General features: G+C 45.5%; 1 protein-coding gene across 3 annotated transcripts in view; it reads right to left on the bottom strand.

Annotated features, from left to right (window-relative positions):
- The window catches only part of SYT2 (synaptotagmin 2), a 221,367-nt gene extending 202,064 nt beyond the window's left edge, over window positions 1-19,303 (bottom strand). Inside the window, exon 1 of one of the 3 annotated variants that reach the window (XM_053247071.1) lies at window positions 19,187-19,303. The gene's annotated coding sequence lies outside the window, so the exon portion shown is untranslated. The remainder of the gene's footprint in view (window positions 1-19,186) is intronic. The other 2 variants (XM_053247078.1, XM_053247072.1) reach the window with 2 other exon arrangements.
- Between the last annotated feature and the right edge of the window lie 1,733 nt (window positions 19,304-21,036).

The following is a 21,036-nucleotide window of genomic DNA, read 5'->3' as shown; positions in this document are numbered from 1 at the left end:
AGCAACCCTTACCCTGGCCAGTGTGGGGTCAGTAAAGAGTGGGAAGAAGCAAAAGAGCCAATGGGGAACAAGGAGGGAATTGTCAGCAGGTCAGCCCATGATTTAGGTCACTGATCAGAAGGCTGGAAGGGTGGGAAATTCAAAGAGATGTCAAACACAAAATGGAGACTGACTCAGAGATCACCACAAAATGGAGGTCTGAAACAACAAAACGTTTTGTAGCCGAAATTTCTTTTGCAATGCACAGTTTTTGTTCTTTCTCTGCATTATTTTCATTGCTTTCACTTTTGCATAGGCAAGTTTGTTTGTTAGAAAGTCCATTTTTCTGGAATTTAGTCTTATTTCCTTTTCTCTGTTGAAAATAATTCCCTTACTCTTTACTAAGACAAGCATTCCTTAAATGCAAGGTGCTTACACATATTAAACATTGCCTACCATAAGCAATGAGCCCCTGGTGGCGCAGTGGTAAAACTGCCGCCCTGTAACCAGAAGGTTACAAGTTCGATCCTGACCAGGGGCTCAAGGTTGACTCAGCCTTCCATCCTTCCGAGGTCGGTAAAATGAGTACCCAGAATGTTGGGGGCAATATGCTAAAATCATTGTAAACCGCTTAGAGAGCTCTGGCTATAGAGCGGTATATCAATGTTATTGCTATTGCTATTTATAGGTTTGATTTTTAACTAATTCCTCCCTTTCTGTTTGCTTTTTCAAATTAAAATCTTGCAAATGTTCCTGCACAAAACTCAAAGTCACATTTTCTTTAATTTGCAGAAAAATGAAAATATTCTTGTAATCTTTAGGCAAGGTCCAATTTTTGCTGGTTCTGGCATATTTATCTCTCACAGTTCCAACTCTCTCAGTATTTCCCAAAATGAGTAAATGTGCTGTTGCAAACTCTTTGAATCTTTTGTTACACAACTGCAGCGTAAGAGAAACTTGACTATTCATGGTTCTTTGTTGAAAGACTTCCTTTAATCTTCCCTACATCTCTTTTGCTATATTTTTGTCTTCTATATGATAGATTAACTGATCAGTTACAGTCAGAGATATGTATCCCATGCCTTGCTTGTTCGCAGTACCCCATTCTTGCTGTTTCTCTTCATTCTCTGTTCTTTGTTCTTCCAGAACATAAGATAGTCCAAGTGTATCAGCAACATCTTTATTCTGAAGGACCATTTTCTGTAATTTGTTTCATTGAGCAGTTCAACAGTTGGATGTCTCCCCAAAGATGCAAAAGTAGTAATCTGGTCCAGCTTTCTTGCCTACAAACTTTTTATTATCTCACAACATACTGCTTCACAACTGGGCCCATAACCCAATTTTGCAGTGAAATTACTTATCCTCTATAACTAATTGTACAGGAAGCAACTTCACTTGAGAAACAAGAGTTTGATATTTATTTTTAACTAAAACATAGGTGAAGAAAACAATAAACAAGCTAACCATCTCTTATGCAGAGAGAGAGAGAGAGAGAGAGGAGAGAGAGAGAACCTCTCCGTTTGAATTCAGGACAGCAAGTGAAGGAGGAGACAAACAAACACAGTGACTCCACCCCCAGGCCAGTGCACTGACACATTCAAAGATATATAAGCATGCCCCACACATAGAACTGAGACAATGTCCATGGCAAAACCCCAATAAGACCTGGAGTAATGGTGGCTCTTTTATTGAGCAGGAGGAGAACAACTGTCCCTAGTCAGCCAGAACAGCATCCTTCCCAGTGGCTGTTGCTGGCATCTCTCTTCTGTTTCATAGGGAACCATATATAAACAGCTTTGTGAACTTTTTATTGTTGAAAAATGGTGCATAAATATTGGCCAGCATCCAGTGCAGTGTTAAGTCTCTGTCACTCTGTGTGGGGCTGCTGTGCCCTTCAAAGGCAGCATCAGAGTTGTGCAGGTGGTGTGTCTGCAGATTTCCCGATTGTCTTGAATGCCTTTGAAGGGTGCAGCAGCCCCACAGCACAACATCAAAGAGATGTAACGCTGCACTGGAAGTCAGCCACTATTAATTAATAGTAAACACTGGATACACTCAATGGGTGAACTGGAGGTTCTTATCGGACACTGGATCACTCTCTCTGAGGAGGCAGTTGAAATCAAGGCATTCTCTTACTAACATTGTCCTTACTTTGGACAATTATTATCTTGCTTTATTATCTTGCAATTATTATCTTGCAATTATTGGGGAAGTTGACACCAATAAAGCAAGATAATAATAATGCGATTAGTTTAAAAAGTGAAAAGAAAAGTTCATCCTCATCTGCTGGGTAAGCTCATATCCATAGTTTGAGCTCTCTCCAGTCCTTGTAGCTTAGCTCACAGTTCTCTCAATTCCAGGAGGGCTCATTCCTTGACTGTGTCGTTCTGATAAGCATCTTCAAACTATTTGTGCAAAGAGCCGTCATCTTTGAACTGCTCCCTTGTAGCTCTCAGCTAAGGAGATGGGAGCAGACAGATTTAACTGTTTGTTGCAGCATAACACTCAACAGCATAGAAAAACAGTGAGTATTTAATCTGGCAGGCTCAGTACTGCAGCATTCATTGCAGCAAAAGGCTGCAATATCAGACTGAGCAACGTCAGATTGCACACTTCAAGAATGATTTAAATACAAGAGCTCTTCATTTGCTCTTTCTGACTCATCAGCTGCAGAAAGAACCACTTTTTTGCTACCATTGCCTCCCCCCATGCAGTATGAGATGGTGCAGCACAGCTTTCAGGGACGCATGTAAATAAGAAGACCAGAATGTAACCCAGTGTTTTCAGGGTCACCTGGGCACTTTCCAGGTTAGCTTCTCAAAAGCAGCAAAATGCTTCCGTTCATGCAAATCACATATGAAATTTAAAACCAGCAGGGGGAGCAGTCTTGTGGAAACTTACAACCAAAAAAAGAGCAACCTTTTCACACCGGATACACGACATCATAGCACTGTATTGCAGTGATTAATTCAAAACAAGGCATCGGAACTGTGACGGCACCATGCATAGGGACTGCGGCGTCACAACACAGGAAGTGTGGAAGCACCCTTCAGAGATCCGCTGTGACCTCTTTGCAGAGTGTAATCTGGAAAGCACCCTGGCTACAAGGCTGGATTTAGATAAAAGGTTGATGCCTACACTCTACAAGAGACCCAAGCAGACAGATACACAGAACTCAAGAGAGAGCAAGTAACAGGAATTTGCAAATATAAAATAGGTAGTGCATACTTAACACCGTCCCATAACCCAATTTCCTTTGAGACTGTCCTTTGAGTCTTAGTTTAAGGATTGTGCACACTAGCCTTGCAAGAAGCCAGCTGAGGTACGCAATCGTAAACTGTCTTTTAGAGACGGCTGAGAAATAGTAAAGTCCACATTGTCATCTTCAAGCCATTCAGTCCCAAAGCTGCTTTGGGACAATCATGGACTGGATCCTATCCAGACAGAATGCTGAGCACTGTAGATGAGTGTACAATGTGTACAGATACAAATCTGTACACAGATACAATTATTCACACATCATGTTGAACACGGGTAGAGCAATACATTTCCCATCTGTAGCCTGCATTTGAAGGACCTGTACGCAGACTCGCTTTTAACATGAACACAGGTACAGTCATTCACAGAAACATATATTTGAATGTACAGACACAGGTACAACATGTGCACAACACAATGTCTGAATAGGGCTGATACTAATTGCTCCCATTTAGACAGTGGGGCACAGTAGTGAGAGCACACCTTACTTCCACTTGGCATGACTGTCCCATCTCTGGCACTGCCATCCATTTGTTTTTGAATGAAGCTTATTCATGTACAACCAATATGGCTCAAGCTGGTTTCTAGATTTCATCTTGGAACATTTGTCCATTGCCAGATTTTGTTTAGGAAATCAGCCATATGAGCTGAATCGACATGTGTTGAATTGCTTGTGCACAGGCCTCATTCAGCAAGTTATGCCCCTCTGTGGACAGGGAGAAAAGGCATACTCATGTTTCCAGTCCCTCCTCCTCAAACAGCGGTGTAGCTAGGGCTGAGGAAGCCTGTGTTTGCTCCTCTCCCCAGCAGCCCCCTGGATTGAGGGAGATAATGAAGAAAGAGGAAGCCTGTGTTTGCTCCTCTCCCCAGCAGCCCCCTGGATTGAGGGAGATAATGAAGAAAATAGGGAGGCGTGAAGCTGGGGGGGGCATTTCTTTGAACCCATTCACTCAGTAATAGCTACACCCCTGTCCTCACCATGCATAGAGGAGCAACTGACAGAGTACCAAAATATGGCCCTAATTTGCAGAGTTCAAACTTAGAATGTTGTGATGGAAATGGCCTATACTGGACTGGATACTGACCAGCATCATGCTTCCTTAAGCTCCCTAAACCCCATTTTCAAGCTATGTGCTTTCTGGTACAGGTGTGTGTGTGTGTGTGTGTGTGTGTGTGTGTGTGTGTGTGTTGTATGTGTGTTTAATTCCCTTTGGAAACAGAAGCTTCTGTTTCCCACCTATCCTGTTAGTTAAGTGATCCTAATGCAAATTTGAATGACCTGTGAGTGCTTTAGAGCCGGGATTCTCGACGTTGGGTTCCCCAGATGTTATTGGACATCAACTTCCATAATCCCCAACCAAAGGCCACTGGGTCTGGGGATTATGGGAGTTGAAGTCCAATAACATCTGGAGACCCAACGTTGAGAATCCGTGCTTTAGAGGAATTGTGAGGTGTGTGAAGCATCCCTGTATCTTTCCTCGGTCTAATTAATTGTCTAATTAAGCGTGCAACACTTAAGAGTGCCTAGTTCAAATTTCCCTTCCTTTGCATGAAGAACAAAGACTACAACCTCACATCAGGTTCTCTGATTGGCTACTACAAGCCTGACATGGCATAGCTATGTCTGAAATAGATCCACCCAGTTTCAAAGGTTTGATTTCCCTTCTCCCTATCAGACTGCTGCCTTCCATTAAAAGGTAAGGCCTAGAAAATTCAAGCATGCTTTTTCCAGTTGGAACAGAATAACCATCAAGTAAGCTTCTGTTTTGCCGCCCACACGATTGTTGTTGCTGCCCACACAAAACCAAAAATTGTACCAATAAAGTACATATTCCCAATTAGTAACAAAACAACAATAAAGGTCATAATTTGAAGACCTTGTGAAGCTCAGGTTTGTGAAGCTCAGTGGGGAGAGTGGGCTAAGCCCGCTCTTCCCGCAGACGATCAGGGCAGGAGCCCTGGATGGCTGGTTTGGCCACCCACATGAATGCTGGCTCTGTGACGGAGCCAGCGGGGGCTGGGGAGTTGGGGGGCTGCACGGCCCCCGGCAGCTCCAGTATGCCCTGCATGAGTGCTCAGGGCATACTGGAGAGACCCCCGGAGCTGGGAGGCAGCTTTTTGCCTCCCCTCTGGAGGTCTACTCACAATCAGGAAGCCCGGGTTAGCGGACCGCTTACTCCACTAACCTGGGCTTAGGGGAGGGCTACAAAAGCGGGTGACCCACTTTGACTCAACCAGGCTCGGCTGCGAGTCCGGTGAATCTCACGAGTGGTGGAAAGTGGGCTAAGCACCCTTAGCCTGCTTTCCACTGATTGTCAGAATAGCTCCTGTGATTTTCTTGCTACTTTATACTGAGACTAACATGTACCTGAAGCCAATGGTGGCCAGCCATCTGCACCCCTCCCAAACCCTGATACATTTAAAAGGGCTTGAAAATGATACTTGGACCAATGTAAGTTAGGGAGAAAAAGAACAGTAATGACTGTTAAAAAAAACCTCCCAGAACATCATGCATATACAGAAAGTTGATCTGGCCACCTCTTGCTCTTTCCACTTGCTGAGGCATTGGGTCTATAATGCTGAGTCATGATAGAATGATTAGAGGAACTGCCGAATTGGCTTGCAGTTCAAGAAAACTGGATCCATGCCAGCTGGACCTTAGCATGCAAAAACAACTGGTAGGTTAATTGAAAGGGAATGGATGTGTGTGCTCCAAAGCATTGTGGGAAACAATGTCTTCTGGAGTGGATGCTTTGACGGCTGAGGACAGCAACACGGGTGATTTAAGTTGAGCGAGATCTAAATTATCCTCCAAGATTTGATTAATAAACTGGTAATTATGATAAGTTCCGTTTGTCCAATATTTTAGGATACTTGATGTTATCAAAATCCCATTATAAATGAAAGAAGCCATGAAGAGAAATTAGCCACTGCATCTGAGACATGGCAGTTAGTATCTGTGATAGCTCAATTATTAGGACCTAATAATCAAGTGACATTTTGAGAGCATGTGTAACATAACAGCAAAAGATGTAAGCTGTGAGCCAGAAATCCCTGGTTCAGATTTCACCTTAGCTGAAAATTCAGCAGAGGACCGTAAGGAAAACATACTGTGACTATTATTTTATTATTATTTATTCGATTTCTATACCGCCCTTCCAAAAATGGCTCAGGGCAGTTTACACAGAGAAATAACAAATAAGATGGCTCCCTGTCCCCAAAGGGCTCACATTCTAAAAAGAAACATAAGACATACAACAGCAACAGTCACTGGAGGTACTGTGCTGGGGATGGATAGGGCCAGTTACTCTCACCCTGCTAAATAAAGAGAATCACCACGTTAAAAGCTGCCTCTTTGCCAAGTTAGCAGGGTTAGGGAGAAGTTCCCAACACAGTTGGGAACTCTAGTTTCCAACACTAGAGAGATGTTCCCAACACAGGAGGATCATTTTGTATGCTTATGGTTTGCTGCTTGATTATTATGAATAGGTCTGCCACGATAGTTTTGCCTTAAAGCCTGATCAGTCTAGAATTTGATCTGAAAATCTTAATGTTCTTTAATAATGTGTTGAAGTCTCTTTATGGGGAAACTTCTTTGTATAATGTAGGAACATGTATCAAATATGTTGAAATGGGAAATGGTGGAGTGGTCCACAATAGCCAAGTTTAGGGCATATGGGATCTGGGCTTCAGGCATATACCAAGAAAAGATTTGGTGTTAAGGATGAAACTTGTTGGTTGTACTAGGAAACAGCAAAAAACTGTTTCACCTTCACTCCCAGCTGTAAGGTAAAGGTAAAGTGTGCCATCGAGTCGGTGTTGACTCCTGGCAACCACAGAGCCCTGTGGTTGTCTTTGGAAGATGTCAGGAGGGCTTTACCATTGCCTCCCCCCATGCAGTATGAGATGATGCCTTTCAGCATCTTCCTATATTGCTGCTGCCTGGTATAGGTGTTTCCCATAGTCTGGGAAACATACCAGTGGGGATTCAAACCGGCAACCTCTGGCTTGCTAATCAAGTCATTTTCCCCACTGCACCATTAGGTGGCTGTAAATTCAGTCTCACGAGCTAAGGCTCAGGTATGGGTTATTGGGATGGTCTCTAGCCTATAGTGATGCTCACTCATTGTCCTAACTTGGAAATCTTTGCTTGCTTGTTTATTAGTTTTCTGATCTTTGCACTGTACATTAGAGAATGCACTGTGCTCATGTTTCCATGCTGCTTTTCTTCAGCTAAGTTTTACTTGATTTCTTGAAAACAAAAGCTGAAGCAGATGCAGTTTGTGACTCTGTTATTGCAATAAGTGACAAAGTCCAGCCAGGTAACTGATTCCAGTGGGGGACTAAAGCGCAGGCTTGAATAAATGATACATTGAAAAACCAAATGATTTAAAAGTACTGAACTTTGGTTGGGTCATGCTCAAAATTACTTAGCAATGGGGAAAACTGAGATTGTTTCCATCAGCTCTGATGGCAGAAGAGGCTACCTATAGCATCACATTTTCTCATATAGCCATGATTTCTTGGCTCTTCTGTTCTTTGGCCTGATTTTCTCATGCATCATTCATTGTTCTTCTTGGGAGCAGAGTAAATGAATTGGTAGCAATGACAGAGGTCAGGAGGTATGGTTGTGCATGCCAGTGTTGTATAGCAGCTTGGAGGACTCATGCCAGGACAACATTGTGGTTTGAGATACTACTTGTGCCACCAGCGTCACAGTGATGTGTACAGCAGTGATGTGTACAGCCATCACATTTCTGAGAAACTGATGGATTGGGGCATGGTGGGTTGTCATAATAGAGCCTGTGATATTGGTAAAAACTAGAGAGTGGCCAAGTTCATAATTAACAGGTTCAGAATATGACTTTGTTCGGTTTGTACTGCCCAGCTATATTATAAATCAAGCATAATCAAACACCCGTTCTACAAAAAGATCTTTGCTGACTTGGAAAGTAAAACAAGATTCTGTACATATGTAATCAGCATGGCCAGGCTGGCCATACTGTTTTGCAGATGTGTGTACAAAAGTTATTTAATGCTAGACCCTTTTTCTGTGATGCAGCACTCGGAAGTTGCTGATTGCTGTGGAAGCATGTGAGCTACAAAGCAAGCAACTTCATAAGCGCATATGTAGAAAATCCATTATTATTGTTATTAATGTTATTTTAACACATTTTTATACTGCCCAAAACACAAGTTCTCTGGGCAGTTTACAAGAAAATAAAACCAAGCAATAAAAAGATTAACACATTTCAACAATTAACATTTAAAATGTTAAAACTATTAAAACACAATTAAAACAACATTTAATTAAAAGCCTGGGTGAACAAATGTATCTTGACTGCCCTTTAAAAGTTGTAAGAGATAAGAAGGGTCTTATTTCAGCAGGAAGTGTGTTCCAAAGCCTCAGGGCAGCAATGGAGAAGGCCCGACCCTGAGTAGCCACCAGACGAGGCAACTGCAGACGCACCTCTCCAGATGATCTCAATGGGTGGTATGGTTCATAGTAAAGAAGACGTTCTCTTCAATACCCAGGGCCCAAGCTGTTTAGGGCTTTATAAGTTATAACCAAAACCTTGTACTTTGCCCAGAAACTTATTGGCAGCTAGTGTAGATCTTTTAAGATAGGAACAATATGATCTCTCTGAGATGACCCAGAGACCAACCTGGCTGCCGCATTCTGGACTAACTGCAGTTTCCAGACTACATACAAAGGCAGCCCCACATAGAGCGCATTGCACTAGTCAAGTCTGGAGGTGACCAGCAGATGTACTACTGTTCTGAGGTCATTTGTCTCAAGAAATGGACGCAGCTGGTGTATCAGCCAAAGGTGATAAAAGGCACTTCTGTCCACTGCCTCAACCTGGGACACCAGGGAGAGTTTTGTGTCCAGAAGCACCCCCAGACTGTGTACCTGTTCCTTCTGGGGAAGTGTGGCCCCATCCAGAACAGGCAGATCAAAATCATCTCCTGAGTTCCGATCCCACACAATAAGTAACTCCGTCCTTCAGGGACACCATCTGGAATCTGCCTGAGAGGTAAGAGTGGAGGCACCCCCAACCCCCTCAGACGCTCCAGAAGGGTACTATGGTCAATAGTATCGAAAGCCGCCGAGAGGTCCAGAAGGACCAACAGAGTCACACTCCCTCTGTCAATTCCCAATTGGAGATCATCCATCAGGCCGACCAAGGCAATCTCCACCCCATAGCCCACCCAAAAGCCGGTCTGAAACGGGTCTAGGTAATCAGTTTCATCCAAGACTACCTGGAGTTAGGAACATAGGAAGCTGCCATATGCTGAGTCAGACCATAGGTCCATCTCGCTCAGTATTGTTTACACAGACTGGCAGCGGCTTCTCCAAGGTTGCAGGCAGGAATCTCTCTCAGCCCTATCTTGGAGATGCAAGGGAAGGAACTTGGAACCTAGATGCTCTTCCCAGAGCGGCTGCATCCCCTGAGGGGAATATCTGACAGTGCTCACACTTCTAGTCTCCCATTCATATGCAACCAGGGCAGACCCTGCTTAGCCTAAGGGGACAGGTCATGCTTGCTACCACAAGATCAGCTCTCTTCCCTAAGACCAGCTCTCTTCCCTAAGAGAGAGAGAGTTGAGAGGCCACCACCCTCTCAATTACCTTGCCCAGCCACGGAAGGTTGGAGACAGGCCTGTAGTTGCTCAACCCTGAGGAATCCAGGCCAGGCTTCTTCAGAAATGGTCTAATAATTGCCTGCTTAAGACAAGAAAGCATCCTGCCCTCCCTCAGAGAAGCATTTATGATCTCTACCAGGCCTTCTACAACAACCTCCCTGCCAGAGAGTATTAGCCACGTCAGGCAAGGGTCAAGAGAACAGGTGGTAGGCTGCATTGCTCCAAGCAGCTTGTCCACATCCTCATGAGTCACAGACTGAAACTGATCCAGCCTAACCACATAAAAGGAGTTGCTGGACACCTCCAATTCAGACACTGCAGTAATTGTGGGATCTAAGTCCAAGTCGACCCAAATACGAGAGATCTTATTCACACACAAATTCATTGAACATGTCACAGCGGGTAATAGATGGTTCCAAATTCTGATTTGAGGGAAGAGGGGCACTCACTAACCCTCTCACAACCCTGAACAACTCCACTGGATGTGAACTTACAGACGCAATACGGGCTGAAAAGAATTGCTTCTTTGCTGCCCGTATTGCCAGAGCATAGATCTTCAAATGTGCTCTATGCTGTAATCTGTCAGATTCGAGTTGAGTCTTCCTCCACTTGCGGTCCAGTCGTCTACCTCACCGCTTCAGCCCTCGTAGTTCTTCTGTATACCAAGGGGCCAATTTTGAAGCGGGTCGGTGAGGACGCTTAGGTGTGATCATATCTACTGCCCTGGTGAGCTTGCTGTTCCAGTTCTCCACCAGGGCATCAACAGGATCATGGGCAGAGCCAACACTAAATCCCTCCAAGGCTTCTTGGAACCCTATTGGATCCTTCTCGGGTGGACCATTCTAATGGGCTTCTCACCCCTGCGAAGGTGGGGTGTGGCTATGAGTCCAACCTTAACCAGATGGCGATCTATCCATGACAATGGGGAAATCACAGGAGTCTCCACCCACGGAACACCACCCTGATCAGAGTGAAAGACCAGATCAAGCATGTGACCTGCAATATGTGTTGGTCCCAAGACCCTTTGGGATAGGCCCATAGTCGTCATGACCGCTATGAACTCCTGAGCCGCCCCGGACAAATCGGTCCCAAAGTGAACATTGAAGTCCCCCAGCACCACAAGCCTGGGAGACTCCAATGCCAAACCCGAGACCAAGTCTGTCAGCTCAGTTAGGGACTCCATGGGGCAGCGGGGCGATCGGTACACCAAGAGAAGTCTACCCCTGGTCCCCAAACTTAGGTACACACATTCAATATGGTCAGACACTTCGACAGGGATCCTGGTCAGGGAGAGATTATTCTTAAGCACAAACACACAATGAGTTAAATCAAACCCTAATTGATTGCTGCAGACCACATGATCGCATCACCCAACAGCAGCCTTTTGTTTGGTGAATATCTATTTAGATTAATTATTTTGAATGTTTCTTGCTGTTGCTGCTGCTGCTACTGCTGCTACTGCTGCTACAAATATTTATATACTGCTCTTCAACCAAAGTTTTCAAAGTGCTTTACACAGAAAAATAAATAATACATATATAAGTTGGCGTCCCCAAAGGACGCACAATCTAAAAAGAAACATAAGGCAGATACTAGCAACAGCCACTGGAGGGATGCTGTGCTGGGGCTGGATAGGGCCAGTTGCTACCCCCCCCCCGCTAAATATGAGAGAATCACTTTTAAAAGGGGTCTCTTTGCTCAGTTAGCAGGGGTCAACATGTGGCTGTCCCCATCCAGGTGTGTTGAACTCCATGTGATTGTACTTGCCAATATGTGGCTGTCCCCATCCCGGTTTAAAATCCTCTTTTGTTCCTAGGCAAGTTTATTTTGGGAAGGGGTTCATAAAATATCCAAGTGGCTAGAGCCATAGAATTGAGTGAGAGTCAACTCACTGCTCAGTGCAGGGAACTACTACAGCCTTCTTAACAGATGGCTGTCCAACCTTGGTTTGAAAATCTCCTTTGGAAACCAAGACCTATGAGGAACAATGAAAAGATCTGGGCATGTTTAGCCTGGGGAAGAAAGACTAAAGGAGGATATTATAGCCATCTTCAGATATCTGAAGGGCTGCCACATAGAAGAAGCAGTGGGTTTGTTCTCTGATGCTTCTGAGGGCAGGACTAGAACCAATAGCTAACATGATGCACCACTTTTACAGCTAGGAAATTGTTCCTAATGTCTAGCCTAAATCTGCTTCTCTGTAACAATGCACTGGTTAACATGACACATAGTCTAACAGAATCCTAAGGTTCTGTGTGGGGCTGCAGTGAAGTGGCAAGATAAGCCCCAAAGCTTTTGAAACCTGGTGGCTGTGGAAGCAACTTTACTGCATTTATCCTCATTCATGCCTATGGGTATGAATACAGTAATGATGCTTCTGCACCACCAGGTTTTTAAAGCACCAGGGCTTACCTTGAGGTTTCACTACAGACCTGTGCAGAGCCTTAGGACTCCATTAGACTATGTACAATGTCAGCCAATGGGCTGAAAATACAGAGAAGCAGGTTCAGGCTAGACATTAGGAACAATTTCCTAGCAATTAAAGCTGTTCCAACAGTGCTGGAACTGCAATTCCTAGGGGACAATACAATCAGGCACATGTGTGCATGGCATCATCAATGTATATGTGCCAACATTACCAATGGCAAGAGAACTCTTGGAAACAATCTTTCCAAGAGTTCTTGGAGAAAAGTGAAATTATTGAGCCTATTCCAAATCAAGCTGAAGGGGGTTCACCCATCATAACACAACCTATAATATTTGCATAGATAACATAGCTGGAGGGTGGACTTCCTGCTCCCCTTGCCTTTCACAGGATATTGATGTAGCTGCTTCAGAGCAACCCACTCTGCTCCATCACAGATGCACACATCTTCTGGACTGAGCATTCCTAAGGCACACATCCAATCTTCTACACCTCAACTTCCCCCTACTAAACCTGGGGACATTGCTGGTCTCAATACAGGCAGACTAGGTGACTGTCTACAAAGGAAAGGATGGATGGAATGATTTTTAAAACATGTTCATAATATGTGATCTTCAGTCAGCAAACTGGAGTAACAAGAGCAGCGTTTGAGGTCAGAGAGAAGGATACAACACAATGAAGACATGGTTGCCCTATGTGGGGACCATGCTCCTGAGTGACCCTTCCAAGGTACTTTGAACATCATCCATGAAGGCCACTTAAGTGGGTATAAAACAAAAGGATCTGAAGGAGAACTGTTCTTGTTCTTAATTGTCGTTAGAAAATGAAGGCAATAAGAGCTCACCTCCCTAGCTGTCCTAGTTCTTTGCTGTGTGACCTTGGAGTGAGTGACTTTCTCTACTTTAATCTTTTCCAACTGTAAAAAAACAAGTGCTTTTTCATTTGAAGTTAGAATTAGGGGTGTGCACAAGCTGAATTTGTGGTTCGGTTCAGATTTGGACTGAATTCAAACCAAACCACTGGTCCGTGAACCGGTTCGGTTGAACCGACCAGCTAGTCCAGTCTGCTTGACTGAACTGCTCTGGCAGTTCAAGGGGCTAAGTCTGTAAAGGGGGATCTGGTGAGGATTCTCCTTTACAAGCAAGGGGGGGGAATCCTTGAAAGGTATTTGAAATGGCAACCGAGAGGGCACCTACACAAGTAGATTAAGGATCTTACTGGCCTGGCAGCCAGTGCTGCCACTCCTCAACCCACCCCCCCGGCACAGCTCAAGCGCAGGGCACCCCCTCCAGCAACCCACCCATGCAGCAGCCTGGTTCTGGCCTAAGCAGATGCGTGGAGGCCATTTGCAGTTGAACTGGTCAAACCGGTTCGGGGCTGAACAGTACATGCATACACCTAGCTAGAATACATTACATACAGTAATTCAAAAAAAACAAACCAGAAACAGAAAACCCCTACTAGTTCTTATTGCAGTACAAAGACTGCAGCAATTGCAGCAAAGGCTGTAGGCTGGTGAGCCATGATGCAGCAGATGGCAGCGTACCCCCTGCCATATGAACCATTTCTCGTGCAAGACAAAAACCTGCAGCAGAGACACACATTGCCGGGAAAGATCCCTTGCTTTGGAAGCAAAAGAGTTATCTGTGTCTAATAAGACACCACTTAACAGGCAATATGAGACTGCCCTCTTTGAACCCACTCAGACCACTATGTGAGCTCACTGTTGCCCTTAGGAAGTGCCTGCAATAACTGGGCACAGATGTGTAGCCACCATGGATGCTATTAGGAACTTTTGGCCAGTGGGGAAATGATTTTTGTGGAGTGTGAGGGAAAATGGCTTCTAGATTTGGGAGATTCGAACTGGTTCATACAATCTAATCCAATGTCCAGCTGAGCAAGGGCAGGATAATGCAGGAGGTGCTCGGTCATCACACAAAGTGACACGATGCACCATGCTATATAGACATCCCCTTGCATCAAAACAAGCCGCAGAAGAAATCTGTCAGGTACACAGGTTCAGAAGCCCATGACAAGAGCCCTGTTGGTTCAGAAGAAGGGTTTCTCTAGTCTAGCATCCTGTTTCCAATGCTGGCCAGCCAGATGCCTCTGAGATACTTGCAAGCAGGGCATAATAGTCCTCCCTTGTGGTTTGTCCCCAGTACTCAGTATTTAGAGATATACCATTTCTAAATATGTTTAACTAGCCCAGCTAAATACGTTTAACTAGCCCAGCTGATAGTTAGTTATCAATAGATCTGTCCTTTCAGGTTCCCAGATCCTTTGGGCAGAGATTGCAACCAGGTTTAAAATGCAACATATAAGAGCAAGGAGCTGTCTGTTTGCTGCCATGCCTGCTCCATAGCCTATTCCTGTGCTCTTCTATTTTGTGTTGTTTCTCATGCCATTCCTGCCAATATGGAGAAACTAAACCATAAGCAAATGGCAAGTGTTTGTCATGAGCTGCGAGAGAATTAGATGCTTCTGTTTGCATTATTAAATTTGGAAAAGGTCACTTGAAGCTTCATCCCCAAACTCCTTAACCCATCACCTTAGATAGGTTGGTCCTGCCACTTGATTAATTGATTAATTGTCTCATCTGGTTGAGACCAATGGGATTGCCTTTGTCATGGTTTGAAGGCAGATCCAAATGTTGCCATGTGTGAATCAGCCCTTCTCTCACACAGAATCAATTTTCATCCCCATTTCCTCTCAAGTGGTTGAATGGGAAGCTCAAGACTCCAGGCTTGTAGGTGCATTATCTAGAGCAAGGGTCCGAGTTGTGCTCCTCCTGCAACATTCAGATCTGGCTCCATGAGCAAGTCTAACGGAGAATTAAAGGAGCTTTGAAAGTGATGGGTGTAAGTGTGTTCATCTTTCTGTAAGTGCTCAACTTTCTGTGACCTCTTCATGGGTGTGGCAAAACAACAACAACAAAACCCCCTAGCCAAGCTCTCCTTCCCCCTTTCCAATGTGCTCATCCCAGTTCTTGCAATGAACCTGCTCAGTGTGTGGGCTAGCTCTGTGAGATCTCCCTTATCCTGATGTGATATCACATGCTGCTTTTAATTACAAGGAAATTCAGACATATTCCAAGCAAGTATATTGCAGCAATGCCTTGTCTCATAAGAAAGGAGGATTTTTCTCATTCCTCATAGGATCCATTCTCCTCTCTCCAGTGACATAACACCACCATGCACTCCAGACAGCCAGATATTAGCTTTTCCCTGGGAGGCATCATTGGATTCAGTCTCATCTCATGCAAGGAAGTGGCATAAGCTAATTGGAAGAAGCACTTGGCATTCAGTCTCCCAGAAACCGCACTGTTAAGCAGCCTTTGGGAAATGACCCTTGACTCCCATGTTTGATTTCCCCTGTTTGCAATTGAAATAGTAATAGCCATATTTCAAAGTGAGATTCCAAAGTGATCCAGCTGCACTGCCACATGTTAGTTTGCTACCAACAGGATGCACCTATTGGCTGGCTTATGTCAGCCAATCCCTCCAATGGCTGACATGATGAGGAAAAGCACACAAAGTAGTCCCATTTAAATTAAAAGGACAAGCTAGGCATAGCCTTTTGTAAACATTTGTTTATTCAGTCTGATTGCAACAACCATGGACAGCAGATTCAAGCTGCGGAGAAGCCTAGAACACTTTCCTGCTCCCCTGCTGTGGTAGGAACACCAGGGTTGAAAAGGCCAGCTGAGGCCACTGAAGAAAGAAGTTCCAACAATCACATACTAGGACCATTCTATTTGGACTGTGATACCATAGCATCTTCTAGGAGAAATTAGAGTCTTTCTGGAAGCTCCCCTAGGTAGCAATCACACACTCCACTAGGGTGATGCTGTCATTTCCCCATTGCATGTTTTTGCATCCGTTCTTCTCCAGTACTGGGATCCTTCCATGATTTCCACTCTCAGACCTACCCTGAGTCCTTCAGAGCACATATACACACCCTCAGCATTGGGCCTTCCCATATACATGAAAACCTACAATCACAACAGGACACAGAAAGCCCTGGGTGCATTACTGCACTCATGTTCACACTAGACTGTATTCCCAGCACAGTTTCCACAGCCTCCCAAGTGCATTTACTGAGACCAGCATAAATATAGACAAGCCATTCTGAAGACCTAGAGCTCCTCCCTCTATACACATATGTACACAAACAAACATATGCCACATCAAGTATTCATTGTACCACCTACAATGTACCCAGATCACAGGGTTCATTGCTCTGTACAGATTCATACAGCTACAACACTGTAAATAAAATTGGCACTGAGCATTAGGACATGCAGGCCCATATCTCACTCCTCCACCCCTGTTCCCCTACCACACAGGGTCAGCAGCAGAACTTTCTCTCATAAACAACTTAGGGATGCTTCACAATGACATTTTCATGCTCTGTATATTCACCACTGATTAAACAGTCATGGACAGCACACTTCAAAAGTGAAAGATATTCTTCACTGAAATTATTTCTATCTAGGCAAGATCTCAGGAACGAAGCTGCACTAAAGCTTCCAAGAGACAGCCCTATAAAGCCCCTGCTTTCCTACTTTATTGAGAGGAGTGTAGGGCTTTGTGTGTGCGTGTGTGCCACCAGTCCCTGGACACTTTACAAAGAGTCCCTGACTATCACAGTATCCAGATTCATTGCATCCCCATTACAGACAGCAGTGCAATGTGCAGCAAATAGAGGCAGACACACACTGAGCCAATGGCAACATTAGCAAAGTTACCCAAGAGCCCTGGTCAGAACCTGCTGCTGTCCAGATCCGTACGCTCAGAGTGCACAGCAGCCTGACACCCAAGTAATCTCAGGCCATCTAGGTCTGGAGGAAATGACAGTCAGTTGTCTGAGCCTGTATGTGTGTTCCAAAAGGAGACTGCAGCAAGAAAGGTGTGCTCGGCCTTATCAGGAAGAGACGGAGCTAATGACTCAGGAGCTGAGAAATTGTTATCTCCCATCTCATCTTGTAAGTGCTCCAGAGGTATAATAGACTGGGGGCTTGGGAAGTAAGTGACTTGCTCTGTGTCAGCTGGCCAGCAAAGAATCAGCAGACTCATCCCCCAGAGTTCTCATCTTGCAGTGTGCCTCAAGTCTTAGCCAAGGCTTCCATGAACTGAGAGCACAAATGAAAGATACAGAGGTTCAGTGTAAACTGGGTGGTACACACAGTGAGTTGGCAGCCAGCTCCACAACTGCACCTTTCCCAGCAGCTGTGATTATGGAGATAGCTGCTGGCTTACTACTGTATGTGTACTGCCTAGTTCACATGAACCTTTCCTTACATAGCCAGGCATTGTATACACGATCACATGGATAAATTCAAAAGGGCAGCCCATACACTTTCCTGTGCAAACCCACAAACTTTCCTGTGTAACAATGAGTTGCATCTACTTAAGACAACAATAGAAGCAATGCTTATCTGAGGAGGTAACTTGCAGCAAATTCCACTTAGATGAAACAGCAATCTTACATTACTTGACTAAGATGATGTCACACACATGCAGGGACTTTCTCATCCATTCTACCTTTCCCTCCTTAGTTCCTTTTTTCTCAGACTCCATAGGATCAGTTATATTTGAACACTGACGCATCTGGGTTTTGGTGCAGTGGATTGTTCTGTGCCCAATACAGCCTAGTTTTCCCTTTTGAGAACCATCATGCCCTGCTGAGGCCGTGGCACAGATGGCTGAGTCAGCATTCCTTCTGAGTGCAATAACAGGGAGTTTGTGATTCCCTGCCTCAACTCTTGCAGAAAAGCACAAATCTGAAATGCAAAGGCACAATATCCAAATAGGTATTCTTAAAAGGAATCGCTATGATCCAACCCACTGCAAAGGTAGTTTCTGGTTAAGCCTCAGTTTTGTTGGGTTTGAAATTTAGATTTTGGATCAATGAAACCTGCAGTTCCACATCAGGAAAGTTAATGGAGCACTCTCTCCAGAGAACTCAGCTTTGCATTCAGCAGGGACACATTGCACCAGTATCTGAATGCACTAGCAGCGGGCTCTGAGGCTGAAGTGCTGCAGATGAGGTGAGCAGAGACCCATTGTGTGCTTTATATCCAATCTGCAGCATTTGCATGGCTCTGAAAATAAGTGTGTGTGTGTGTGTGTGTGTGTGTGTGTGTGTGTGTGTGTACACCCTGGCATGTCCACTTGCCTGACCCCCTTCTCCTGTAACTGTCTGGACTATAACCTTGGGTGGGGGTACACATCAGTCACATATTTTGCTTCAAGTGGCACACCAGGTAGGGAGCTTGGGACTCTTTGCTGTCAGGACTATAACAAGTCCAGATGGAGCCTCTTTTTCCACACATATTCGCGTTCTTCAATACAAACCGCTGTCTTATTTTCTGCACCAATCAGAAGTGAACTGTCCAGTTTTCTCTCTCTGCTTCCCCGAGTACATCAAGCACCGAGGAACTATCTTCTCCGTGTGCCTCACTCCAAGAACCTCCACGCCTAAGGAGCTGTCCATTCAGCACTCCTGGCAAAACAAGCCCTAGTTGACCGTCCGGTCAGCACCTCGGACAGCGAATTCTCCGCTTCGCCGCAGAAAGAAACCCGAGTTCTCGGTACAGGTTGGTGACCCTGACCCCTATTCTAGCCTCTGGAATAAATGCATTTGCTGCAGGGGGCTTAAAGCGAGGCGCGAGTTCCTTTGACTATTGTTGTTTCCTTTCGCCCTCTCCCCTTCCATTTTGTCCCAAAGCCCCGCTACTACTTTGGAAAGGCACAAGCGGAGAAGCGGAGGAGAGAGAGAAAAAGGGAAGGCTTGGATGGATGCTGAGCCACCCCCAAAAGTACAATTGAGAAAGAGATGCAAGAAAAGAACAAGAAGGGACATGCAACTTACTAGCTCGCTGATGCAGTGACCCGCGCACACGCTATCCAAGGAGGGCTGGCTGGAGACTTCAGGCTGGCAGGTCAGTTCCTCCAAATGCTGCAGTTGCTCTTCCCCACCCGCCCCTCCAGGGCTCCCGTACGTCGCTGTGTTCTGCGGAGCTCCAAGCTCATTGGCTGGGATGTTGCTCAATAGAATAAAGCTTCTGCATTAATTGAGAAGGGGGCGCTTTCTTTCCGCCCTCCCTCCTCTCTCTGGTGCAGTTCATTATCCAACCCCATAGGGTGGCTTTGGCCCCTCCCCTTTATCCCAACTCCTTTCCATGTGCCCGCAGACAGACTTGCTGAGGTTTGCAGTCTGAGTCAGGCAAGGAGACAAGCGAGCAGGGGGAAACCTGCCTCATCCGTGGAGGAAAAGGCTGCTAAGTCCGCTGCAGTGGCAGCGGGTTGCAGGGTGCGTTCTTGGAGGGGAAAGTGTGTGTGTGTGTGTGTGTGTGTGTGTGAGAGAGAGAGAGAGAGAGAGAGAGAGAGAGAGAGAGAGAGAGAGAGAGAGAGAGAGAGAGAGATTTTGACTGCTCCACAGCAAGAGTCAAAGACATCAATGCCCTGAGAAGGGGAAACAGGATTTTTAGTGATCCTGCACAGATACGCCAGGGGGCTCGCAATGCAGCTCAGACTACAGAGAGAGCCATAGCAAATAGAGACTTCTTTCTGTGTGCTGCCTCCTGTAAATACTGGGGAAGGAAACTTAACAAGGATTCTGCCCAGGCTCCGTTCAAGGTCAGACTGGGAGACTGTGATTATTAATAGGCCTATCATGCTTCACATTGAAACAGTCCATCATATTGTACATGGGCTGAACCCTGCACTTCTTGGCATAATAGAGTCAAGCTGTCTCTTAGTAAATCTTGTGTTCTGAGACCAGACAATGAATCCATAACCTTCCTCTCCCAAGCACCAGCAGCAAATCTCCCTCTGCACTGTCCTGAGCTCTTGATATCATTTGGTGGGACATGATGGGTCCCTCCACGCTGCCTAGGGCAGTGGTTCATAACTGTTGCCATTCCAGGGACAAGTCATCCACATGGGACTGGTGGAGATAAAAGGACGGACAGGGGGGAGGGCTGCCATTCCACTGGCATACAGGAACCTAAGCTGCCCCCCTCTTTCCTGTAACTGCTATGAGCCAACCCCTTTTCACTTTTGAAAATGTGATGATGAAACCCAGCCATTCTGAATAGTGGGCCGATTCCTTTGGGCTACTACTAGCTCTGCTTCAGCTATATAAACATATGAAGTTGCTTTATAGTACTGATTCAGTTCATTGCTCAGTCTGTCTTGCTGGGCCCAAGACTTCAGTGAACCTCAGGCAGGGTGCCAAATGCCATCTCTCCCCATGTGCCTGCTTTTCTAGCCTACTTTCTAGTAGGCTTATGAGATCACCCGTCATTCTCTGTGTGTGTCCATGTGTATGCCCTCCCCCATCAATAGTGGTGTGACCGGACCGGTCCGGAGTCATGGAAAAGACCTCCGGACCAGTCTGGAATTTGGCCAGTCCGGCAGTGGGGGGGAGTGTCACTTTAAGGGCGGGGGGTAGTACTTACCCCTCCTGCCGCTCTTCCCCCTCCACTCTTCCCCCTCCGGCGCTTATCTTTAAACAAATGTTTTGGGGCGGCAGGGTTCCTCCCTGCCGCCCCTGCCCCCATCATTGGCTGCAAAGCTCTAAAGTAAGTAGAAGCTGGCGCTACACATGCGCCCAGCACGGTGTGCATGTGCCCGTTGTTGCCGCCAGTGTGCGCACGCCACATACGTCACACGGGCGTGCCACATACGTCATGCGCATGCTGCCGGCAACAATGGGTG

The sequence above is a fragment of the Hemicordylus capensis genome, chromosome 4 (assembly GCF_027244095.1).
Source record: "Hemicordylus capensis ecotype Gifberg chromosome 4, rHemCap1.1.pri, whole genome shotgun sequence".
Lineage (NCBI taxonomy): Eukaryota > Metazoa > Chordata > Lepidosauria > Squamata > Cordylidae > Hemicordylus > Hemicordylus capensis.
Note: the sequence above shows the minus strand (reverse complement) of the source record. Positions and strands in the feature narration are given on the sequence as shown.